Genomic DNA, 11,798 nt, shown 5'->3' on the forward strand with positions numbered 1-11,798 from the left:
TTCCTTGGTGGCATCGCCAAGATTGTCGTTCACCTCCATGAAGATACTTTATTTGCTGCAATTTTTTTACATTTCGTCCTTCATTCCACGGATACTTTTGCTATTACCTTTATGGTAATCACTAAAGAGGAGTCGTATATCATATAGTGGTGACGGTGATATATCAGCAGCGAGATGTCGGTGACCCAGATGCAGGTCAAACTCTCATTTTTGGAGTCGTCAGAGTGATCAGAGTTTTTCTGTCGTTGAGAATTCTGCAGGGTGACGATGGGGATGGTGTTGAAATTGATTGTGGAAAATGTGTAAGTGCTTATACCCAACGAGGTTAAAATAAAATTTGCTGGAGTGGAGGAGGCGCCCCTCAGCTGAAGCCGTGCGCCGCCATCTTGACATAGGCAGAAAGCGCGCCTCCTTCCGCAACGCATGCTGTAGCGGCCGCATAGATGTTCCAGCTGTTCTCTGGCGCGGTGGCGTCGGGACGTTGTTGGGTACATAGTGCGTTGCGTACGGCTGTATAAATCGAGCGAAAAGGTACCCTGAGTTGAAGTTTCAGTTGTAAGCAGAACATTTGGAGCTTGATAAAAACTTCTCCACATTCCGGAACACAGCTCGCAATCTGTCTCCAATTTCACATCTGACGGTCATTCTTTTCTACTAACTGGTTTCTTAAGGACCCAAATGTTCGAAGCACGTCGGCGAAGGCTGTTTGACGGAAAGTCGGCAAGCCAAAGACGGCGATGACATATGTTAGAGGCACTTCTCGCCGAATTGTTTCGGCCGGACTAGGCTGCGACCCGGGCGTTGTCCGACTGTGCTTGACGCAGTTGAAAAAAATGCCCCCACCTCCCCGAAGGGAATCGTGAGGAAATGCGAATGCATTTCTTGCGCCGAGAGTACACGGCGTAGTAATTTTAATGGCGTAAAGCTGGACACATCGACGCGCTCAAGTGTCTCCCTTTTGGGCGCCTCTTTCAACGAACGCTTCCTACGTGCGTTGGTAATCACCTCAGGGATGTTGCCACCGCCTTCAATGCAGCACAAACGCGTTTAGAACGCGCTGTTTTCAGGCTGTGCCAAGGCAGCACAAACGCGTTTCAAATGCACTGCATTGAGGCGGTGGCAGGGAGGAGAGAGAGCGAACGGTGAGAGAAGGAGCGGCGAAGCACTGCACCTACCCTCTCCTACACTCTCACCACACACACGGGAGCTCCGCCGAGCTCCCACGATGCGAGCGCCCTCACACGCCAGAGCGCGCTTCTCCTCTCCACTCACTCTCCGCCACTCCGCCCGCACCACCTGCTCCGGTTGCTAGGGGCGAGGATAAGCACGCGCGCCCGCAGCTGTTGCTATGGGAGAGGGAGTGAGAGCGGAGAGGCGCGCGGACAACGCCGGATGCCCTACATAGCCCGACTAAGAAATGCATTCGCATTTAAAACACTTGCAAAACCCAGTGATACAGATTCTTGCGCTTGTTGATACCGCTGGTGCGGGGCATGAATAGGAAAGGGACGCACCGTTTGCTATTCGTTGAAATTATATAAATATGCGACTCCCTAGATTTCGTTATCGGTTGCCCCGTTGTGCTATAAAAGGGTAGCTCGCAACTACGAGGTTAAGTAACGTCATTTGGGTAATACACAAGGACCTGTTTTTTCTTACATTCATGCATTTTCTTTTTGCTTCATGCATGCAGTGCAGTGAGTAAAACCAGTAGGTCTAAACTGTGCAATGCTCGTTCCAGCTGCAAATAAAGCGACGTAACCGGGGCCACGGGGTACTTCGGCTGTTATATGTGTTTACATTGAAAAAAAAGTTGTTGAAGATGTGACAGTTGCATCACCTACACGGCAGCATTACGAAGAAATGCTTCGTTTCTCAAGGGGAGATAAAACAGCTCAAGATGAAAATTCTGCAGCAGAAAAATTACAGACTGACCAAAAATAGCGAGGCTCGATCCTCAAGCGATATAATAAAGGAGATCAAGGATCAAAAGCTCATGTCTGAGTAGGGCAGGGGGATGCTCACTGCATTCTTCCCCCATACATCAACCCCTCCACAGGGTACGTGCTAATACCAGAAAGGCACGTATTCATCCGAGCTGCGGGCGTTTTGCGTTAACGCTGCACTTCTTTTCTCCATCAGCTTATGAGTATGTACGCTCGAAGTTTAATCGAGCACTGTCAGCAGAGCGCACTATACGAGAACGGTATACAGAATTCCATCGAAGGAAATGCTGGCTTCACAGATAAGTCACTGTCTCGAAAAAGCTAGCTCAATGCCGCACAAGAACTCTACTGAACTTTGATGAGAAATGAGGAAACATGTTGAGATTGTGGGCGACAAAGTGGTTAGATATGTCGACTTAGGGACTAGAATGCATGATGACAGACTGCATGTGTATATGCTCATTGGCTTAAACTTGCTACTTAGGATGCCACTGGGGCGTTTTTAATTGATTCATTGACAGAATACGAGAGAGCCGAGCCAACGAAACAGTATCGAAAAGCTATATATCCACTGAAATAGTGTCGAATGCAATTACGTCAATATTTGAAGCACGTGCAAAGCCAAAACTATTGGTTTTGAGGTTTTGAGCTTGTCTTGAGAAAAGAAATGGCTTTCAAGCCTTGAGCATATCCTTCTCGACGAGCATATCCTTGAGTGTGGTGCTTTAATTGGACACCCACATTTATATTCCGCTCAAAGAAAGTGACCGAACCCTACATATGCGTAAGACTCCGCCACATGACGAATGAAATAAACAGGAAAACGAGTGCCGAGAAAGTGAGGTTTGCTCTTACGAGGATGATTATTTTTAAAAACCAGTGATACAGACCCTCCTTCGGTGTGCATGCTTGCAAGGAAAACGCCGAAAGAAACAGAATAAAACTGAACGCTTTCTTATCTGCCATTTGGCTTCTTATTCTTGACAACTTCTTCCTTAATGCTCGCCATAACCGTTAAAAACCACGGCGGAGAGACGCGGTCAGCGCGGCGGGCGCGCATTGGCTCCCGTTTCTTGCCTATAGCAAGATGGCCGCCGCGCGCGAGGCGCTGCTTCACTGCGGGCCATGGATAAGTAAGGCGCGGCTTCACTGCGGCCATGGATAAGCAAGTTTTATTTAAACCTCCTTTGTTATACTGTTGTTCTGAAAGTACAATAACATAAATATTATTAAATAATGTTAACTCATCGTCATCGTGATCATCATCTACAAAGTTTAGGGAGGGTATGTTCAAAACATTTACAATAATAAAAACTCATACAAGCAGTACGGAAAAAAAAGTATGGCGTGTGCTTTCGTTTTAGGTTTGCCAAGAAAATTTACAGCTACCACCTCTACAACGTAACACGAAACATAACTGAGTGCTAGAAAACTGAACAAAACGTATCAGATGCGGGCTGGCGTTACGTGCACATAGCGATCTTTAGAATAACACTTGTATCGAGCAGTGTACAGAGTCTATATTGGGTTGCCGAAAAAGAAAAAAAAGAATAATCGCAAAAACCAAGGCTGATCGGAAAGAGACAGATAATGTCCCGATCAAAGAAATAGAGTAAGAACTCGCACGACATAGCAATATCAAAATAAAAAGAAACTTCGTGATGTGTGCTTCCCTTTCAAAATGTTCTAAAGATAGCTGCGGCTATAACCTCTGCAACGTAACCTACAAGTCCATACAAGACTGGATGGAGTGGAGAGGAAGGCAATGAGGTTCATTTATAATAAATACAACCTAACGGATTCTCCGACTGCATTAGTAAAGAGCGCTGATAAGCAAGCCCCTGGATGGTCGGCAATTTCTTTGCTCCGGCGGTGAGCACTAGATGATCGCCTGGAGGCCAACCACTGTCACATTGAGGTGCCCAGGCTCTCGCATTAGTTGCAAACTAGAATGGGCCTGTCGCGATCCACAGCGCTGAACTGCGGCGGAAAGAAAGAAAAAAAGAAAAAAAAAAGCGCCGGCCGCCAGGATGGTCGATTATCGCGCTAAGCACTAAGCACTGGAAGCTTGCAATGGAAGCTTGAGTGTATTGAATGACGATGCGTATGGTAAGTGTTGTTGCATTCGGTCATCAATTTTATTTTTTTCAGCAATACTGCCGATCTCGCAAGAGATCACATCAGGGAGGGCATACTTATAAATGCTAAATAAGTAGAATCATATCATTTATACAATGAAAAACATTAAAGTAATCAATATGCGGATATCAGTATAGTAGTAATGCGCATTAGAGTGCGCAATGACGCAATCAGGCAAACAGCAGACTTGTACGTAAAGTATACCCAAGGCGACGGTGGTTGTTTTGGTGTCAAAACCTCCACCCCTCAAATTTTGTGAGCGCTGCGTACGCATTTTTCTCACTTCTTTCGGCCTTTTTGCATTCGTGTTTTTATGTAGATATTACAGTGAAAAAAAAAAACAACAAACAAAAAACTGACCCTTCGGCGTTATTAAAGCAGAAAAAAATGATTAAGACATTGTTTAGGCACTGTCTCTCTTGTTATCGCGATAGCAATTTTATGGACACTCCCGACGAGTTTTTGCCATTGGCGCCACCGTCGCCGTCATTTTCCGTACAAAATCCAAATTGATAACATCACCCCGCGCAGCATATGTTCCACCGAGAGTAAGAACTCGCAAGCGCTTGTGACGAACGTGGCTGAAGCGGAGATGAAACGAGCCGGCCGTCTCCGTCGCACGGAGGGCGCGTGCGATAGCATCACGTATAAAGTCACTAGAACGGGAAAATCACCTATTTGGTTTTCCGTTCGCCGCCGCCGACGTGCGGTGCTTTGGAGGGCGATTGCTTTCACAACTTGAGAAAAGTGTACACGAACTTTACGGCATCGTTTTCGCGCTTGATCGTTGACAAGCCTATCAAGACAGCGAAGAATGTTTAGGTGCTGCGCTTTTGTATGCAGCAATCGGCAAGAATAGGGCAAAGCGCTCTTCGCTGTTCCGGGCGGGAAAAAAGACGCCAAGCGACGGGCTGCGTGGCCGCACAGGATACGGCGGTAGAAATTTGTTCCCACGAATGATAACCGTCTTTCTGATGTAAGCGTTTTGTTGAGAACTTACAGATGTTATTTCGGGGAATGTTTACGTCACCCCTATACTCTAGTGCAGCGCGTTTCGCGTGGTTGTCGGAGAAGGTGCGAACAGCGCGGCGGCTGCGTGCCCAGCTCTTCGCAATTCTTTCTTTTCATCGTGCTCTCACCTACGTTAGAATCTTACTTGACTGCATCATGCGCGACTCTAGTGTGTTTTTATTAACAGACATGTTACAAGCGCTTGAAAATGAATGCCGACAGCGGAGCGCGCAACTGCCGCGCAGTCCGCATTTCTTTCATCGCGTTAGTACGCGTGCGGGAATGCATACAAGTAAAAACTGCAGTTGTTTCTTGCCTAATCAGTTGGAGAACAACGGTATGTTTCATTGGGGGCTGCGAAAGCGCACGCAATTCGTAAAACATGCGTTATTCCACGTAAAATGCAGTGGGCACGGAAACAGCAATGGCAGCGTTTTGTTAACCGACAAGTTTTTGCAATGCAGGCGGTTTTATCACTCGTTCTTGCTTGGCTATCGTCCGGCCCTGATCGCCACACCAAGCCAGACCTGTCATTTCGGAGCTTCGGCTTTGATTATGGCTCTTGCACCAACGCGCCGCGCCCTTGCTGTATGGCGGCATCTTCTTGAACGCAATTTCCGTTGTACAGCTCCGGTCAAGCCGCCCAGCACCAGCATCAGCGTCATCAGTTGCACGAACGAACTTCTTGAACTGCTGGCGCGCCGACACCCTCTTCAGTGGGCACGGAAACAGCATTACCAGCGTTGTGCTTAACCGACACGTTTCTGCAATGCAGGTGGGTACAGAGTTCGCATATTATAAAAAATCTGAGGAACTTTGTTTCATTGTTTTCCCGTGCCCACGGGTGCTGTGTGAATGTTTAGGCTAGTGTTAATGGCTATATTACTGCTTTGGGCGGGCGATATTGAAGCTAACCCCGGACCAAACACTCGTGCTCCTGCTCTACGAGCTAGGCCTGGAAGATTTACCCGATAATCCTGCAAGCCAAATGAAGGCGATGTTTACGCTTTTTGAAGATGTTCACACCCCTTCTCTTCAATCCTCGAAATGCCAAGCTGAACTTGCATCCGACGTGAAAGCCATCAAAACTGAACAAAAAAAAAAAGCATACAAGCTGAGCTAACAAGTATCCGAAAAAGGCTAGATGACCTTGAGGAAAACTCTGAAAAGCCTGGAGTGTTTCAATGCCGACTTAACACGCATACAGGGCACCGTAGGCCAGCTTACCGCTTACAATAGCTCACTATTATCCCGTCTCGATGACTCGGAAGACAGGTCCCGCCGCGATAAATTCATATTTATTGGTCTGCCCGACTCGAATGAAACATGGGACAGAAACAAAACTAATCACTGCACTAAATGCCGCACTTGGTTCTATTAACAGCGATTGCATTCAGCGAACCCACCGGCTCGGCACTTACTGAGTTCATAAGCAACGCCCTATAATTGCCAAGTTCGGTAACTGTAAAATAAAGGAAAAGTTATGGCAGCACCGCACTAGTGGCGCCAAGCCTGAAGGAAGAGCGGAGCTGTGTGGCCGTCCCTGTTTCTCTTTATTTTCTTTTTCTCTTTCTTTTTTCTCTCTGTTTCTTGTATCTGTTTTTGTGCATATGTTGCTTTCTGTTTCTTTCTATCTTCATTTCTCTTCCTTTCTCTCTCTCTCCCTGCTTCATTCTCTCTTTTTCTTTGTTTTGCTTTATTTCTCTCCTTCTTTCCCTTTCTGTCTTGCTCTGTGTTTTTTCTCTTTTTCGTGTCTGTTTCCTTCTTCCTTTCTCTTTTATGTCTTTATTCCCTTTAGTTCTGTCTGTCTTTCTCTTCTCCTTCTTTTTCTCTTTCTCTCTCTCTTTATTGCGTGTTTCACGTGCTCCACTTCGCCGAGCAGAGTCTTCGTTTAACCCTCGCACCCGCTATACTCGATAGTGGGACTTGCCCAATTCCTGTGGCGCATACCCACCTGTGGTTTTCATCAGACACCAAAGTTTTCGCGGATCGGCATAAACAGCTCGACTGTCAAAAGACACTTGCATCACGCGCACAGTTAAAGCACAACAACGTCAGCGTTAGCGAATAATTTTAACCCGCAAACCGCTTAGCTCTTAAAAAACCTATTGGGTTCGCTAATTCTCAGCCATACAAACCACAGTTCGAAATTAACTAGAAGAAACTGCTAATGAAAAGCCTTACATATACCAAGCTAACTCTGACAGTATTCTGGAAGTTCATAAACATATAGCAGCAGCATTAACCCTCATTTGGCTGCTTCACGACACGTTCCTACGCTAGGGACGCGCGAAGGGCAGTGGACTTGCACAAAAATTCACAGCACATCCACGGGGTGAATGATGATGAGCAGGGCGAAGCTCTGGAGGAAATCATCGGTAAACCGTGAATACTCCTAGTAATTCGCCCAGTATATGATCAAGTAAACACGTGAGAAACACCGTGTATATATGAAACATCAAACTTTTATTGTACTGTTGGTTTACGTGGTCTCTTCATTACAACGGTCCCCTTAGCGTACGTCGCCGCACTAAATCGAACGATTGCCTTCCACCAATGACACGCGCCATACTTGAATCTACCGTGAATTCTGCCCAGTACATCACCAACGACGTAAGATCGGGCGCGTTTATACTAAAGGGTCGATGGGAGTCATGGCGACTTGCAGCTTACTTTAATTTTACATGTACGCTGTGAATTTTTATTGTTTAATCACGCACAGGAGAAATCTCACACAGGCACTACCTTGGAGGTCAAAATCCAGTGCCTATATATACGGGGTGGTCAGTGAACGGTTGTGCAGCGTGACGGTTTTTTCAATCAAGAAACTCGCTAGCAGACGCTGCTTGCGTCGGCGTCGCGAGGCGAGAGAGAGGGGGGGGGAGGGGTGGACTAGAGCACGCATCTGTAACGTAGCGAGCGCGGAGCGTTGGCGTCGCGAGGCGAGAGCAAGGAGGTTACAAAAAAGTTGCTGGAGTGGCGATTATTGCGCAATAGTGAAGCCGTGCCCACAAAAGATGGCGGCTGCGCCCGCCATCTTAGTAGGGGCACGATAAACCATCGGCGTTTGGCGAAGGAAAGCGAGCGTTTTCCTCGCACGCCAGACGAATTCAATATGGCAACTTTTACGGGTCAGATACTGCTCCAAGTGTGGCTTTGTGTTACTAGTTTTTGTAAATAAGCCTCAAAGTCATGGCAAATTTTATTGCAGATCAATCGCCAATACTCCTCGCTACTGGTTACTTTCGTCGGCAACAGCGATCTTTCATAAATAACGTAGTATTTACACTAACAGATAAAAACCATTTGATCTCTAAGTAGGCACCACCAGAAAAGCGCATGTTTCAGAGCTCTTTGGTGGGCAAAAGCTGGCTTCACTTCTGCTGGCAAGGCGTTGCGAGAGCTTCCGCTCCAGAATTTTAAATGCGAATGCATTTCTTAGTCGGTGCATGTCAGGCGTCTGTCGGTGTCCGCACGCCGGCAGGTGTTGTCTCTCCGCTCTCACTCCCTCTCCCATAGCAACAGCTGCGGGCGCGCGCGCTTATCCTCGCCCCTAGCAACCGGAGCAGGTGGTGCGGGCGGAGTAGCGGAGAGTGAGTGGAGAGGAGGAGCGCGCTCTGGCGTGTGAGGGCGCTCGCATCGCGGGAGCTCGGCGGAGCTCCCGCGTACGTGTATTGGAACCTCATATCGCATGCCGTTGCCACCTCGCCCGTTCGAGACACGTCTCCGTACAAAGACTTGTACACCCTTGCCTACACCGTAGACGGAGTCTTTGTGGTGACCGCGTACCTCGCGCCCAACCTCGCTCGTGACGCCGTTGCCGCGCAACTGGACGCGGCTATGGAAAGTGTGTGTGTGCGCCCCAAAGTATCTGACCCCGTCGTCTTGGTTGGTGACTTTAACGTGGACGTGAGAAAGAAGAGCGGCGAGTGGTTGGTGGAGCACATGCGGACAAAGTAATCTATGCAGTGTGCCTCTGCCGAGTCCGACAAGTGCCCGACTACCATTCACGGAAGTTGCATTGATCTCGCCTTTACCCGAAACTGTGACGTGCGCATGCTTCTCAAAGACCCTTTGACTGTACACTTTAGCGACCACAAGGCTGAGATTATGGCCGTCAGGAAGAATTACAACACAAACAGGTGCTGATGAATGTGTAAATAAATGGTTACGGTACAAATCCTCGTCTCGTCATTAATTTACGCCATTAAAATTACTACGCCGTGTACTCTCGGCGCAAGAAATGCATTCGCATTTCCTCACGATTCCCTTCGGGGAGGTGGGGGCATTTTTTTTTTAAACCTCCTTGGGCGAGAGAAGGGGGGAGAGGACTAGAGCACGCATCTACAACGCAGCGAGTGCCTCCGCGCCATCTAGGGATCTTTCTGAGAACTAGAGGTGGCTACGACAGCGCCATCTAGTGAACACCCCAAGGACTAGAGGTGGCTACCTACTACTACTACGTAGAATAAACTTTATTGAAGAATTAGAGTACGTGGCTAATCCCGGGTGGAGCCCTCTTGTAGAGCCCGACTGGCCACGGCGGCTCGCCGGGCCTGGTCTAGGGTCACCAGTTGGCTCCTCAGTACCAGCTCGGAATACAGAGGAGGGACAGACCCACACCCTAAGGAGCTTCGCCCATAAAAAGTCAAGCCAACGCTTTATACTAAGAATAGACTGTTGGGCGAGCTTTATAATAAACTAACACCAGAAGTATTAAATTGTGACTCATTAGCATTCACAATAGATACATCTGATATAAGAGATACACAATAGATTCACAATAGATACAAATGATATAATAGCTCTAACTGAAACGTGGCTCTCGGGCGACGTAATTGACTGAGAACTTTTTTGATAGTAGCGAGCGATATTTGGTAAAACGCTGCGATCGAAAAGAGCGTCGTGGTGGTGGTGCACTTTTTGCAAACTTGAAAGGTATGCCATCGTCATGCATTCACGTCAGTTCCAACTTAGAAACAGTTGGGCCACGGTAACGCTCAACAATAAAAAAAAATAATTTTAGGCGTTTGCCATCGTCTACCTTCTTTTTCGTTATCATTTAGTGCAGATTTACATGATGCGGTTTCTGCCATTACAACACAGTTCCATTCTATGCTCCTTTTCCTGGTGGGGGGGGGGGTTCAATTTTCCTAACATAACTTGGAAAGATGACCGACCTATCTTATCATCCTCTTCTGATTCGCAAGAATTCTTGTGCTTTTGTTCCACTTTTTCCCTATGACTATTGGTAACGCAAGCCTCAAGAATTACACCTGATACCTCTAACACTATCGGTTTAATATTTACCACTTGTCCTGAATATGCATCAGACATTCGTTATTTACCAGGCATTAGTGATCATTTAATAATTATTTTTCACCTTAATGCTCCGTTTCAAAAACTTCCAAAAAGCAAGAAAATTACTATAGACTACAAAAAAGCTATCTTTGTAGCAAGAAATAACGAACTATGCGAATTTGGGGATGAATTTCTTAAGGACTTTGATTAGCGTACTGTGCAGTCAAAATAGGAATATGTTTGCGGCTGAGGTAGAGCGTCAACAGACACATTCCAACCCGTGCTATAACCTGTAATCCGCGCGCGCTTTGGTAATATAGTACTTTCAAACAGCTGTCTAACAGAAAAAAAGAAGTCTCTATCATCTTCAACGAGAGTCAGTGGGCAAAACCCACTGACTCTTGTTGGAAAGTTTACGCACTTGTATATAACGCCTATGCAGCCGCTCAAAGTTCGGTGGCCCATCCCCAAAAATGTCATCGCCCACTTCGAGAATTTATTGTCGTGTGGTCAAGACCGACTTATGTTTTGTTTTGTCGCCTAGGGGAAACTGGCTCATACTCACGAGGGGGATTGGCCACGCTGTCAATTATAAACCAACTCGGCCCACTCAGAAAAGGGACTTGACCAATGCACAAAATTTGGGTGGACCATCCCCACAACTGACGTCGCCCACTTCGACACTTGAGTTGTCCTGTGGTCAAGACCGACTTGGCCCACTTAAAAAATGGATTTGACCAATGCGCAGAATTTGGGTGGCCCATCCCTAAAATTGACATGGCCCAATTAGAGACTTGAGTTGTATCACGTCCAAAATCGACCTGACTCATGCCAAAATGGGCTTGGCGTATCCACGAAATTTTGGTGGACCATCCCCAAAATTGTCTTTGCCTAACTAAAGTCCAGTCGTTGTGTGTGCCACTTCTATCCCTTGTCCGGCGTCTTTTTGACTGGTTTTTGCCTCAGAGTCATGTATCAACTGACCCAGACTTCGACCTTATTTCATTAAAGAATGGAGATGACACCACTGGCGTAGTCATGTTGGGTGGGTTTCAACTACCCCGATATTTTCGAATTTCGCACGTGATATATACACGCACGCATACGAACTCACGCACGCACACATAAAGTATGCATGGTTAACCTCCCCCCACCCCTTCCCCCAGAAAAAGATTTCTGGCACCGCCCTGGTTGAAACATGTTCAAAACCGGCTTACATTACCAATGGCCGATAGTGTAGGTATGTTGTCAATAGCTGCTCAGCGCATGTCTGAGCAACTTTGGAAACGTGCATGTATTTATCTTACAAGCATCTGTTGCGGCTTGTAACATCGATACCTGCACATCTGTCCCGTATTGCATAAGATCGTAGTTAGTGTAATTTTTCATACGCTCGGTGAT

This window comes from Rhipicephalus sanguineus, chromosome 4 (assembly GCF_013339695.2).
Source record: "Rhipicephalus sanguineus isolate Rsan-2018 chromosome 4, BIME_Rsan_1.4, whole genome shotgun sequence".
NCBI lineage: Eukaryota > Metazoa > Arthropoda > Arachnida > Ixodida > Ixodidae > Rhipicephalus > Rhipicephalus sanguineus.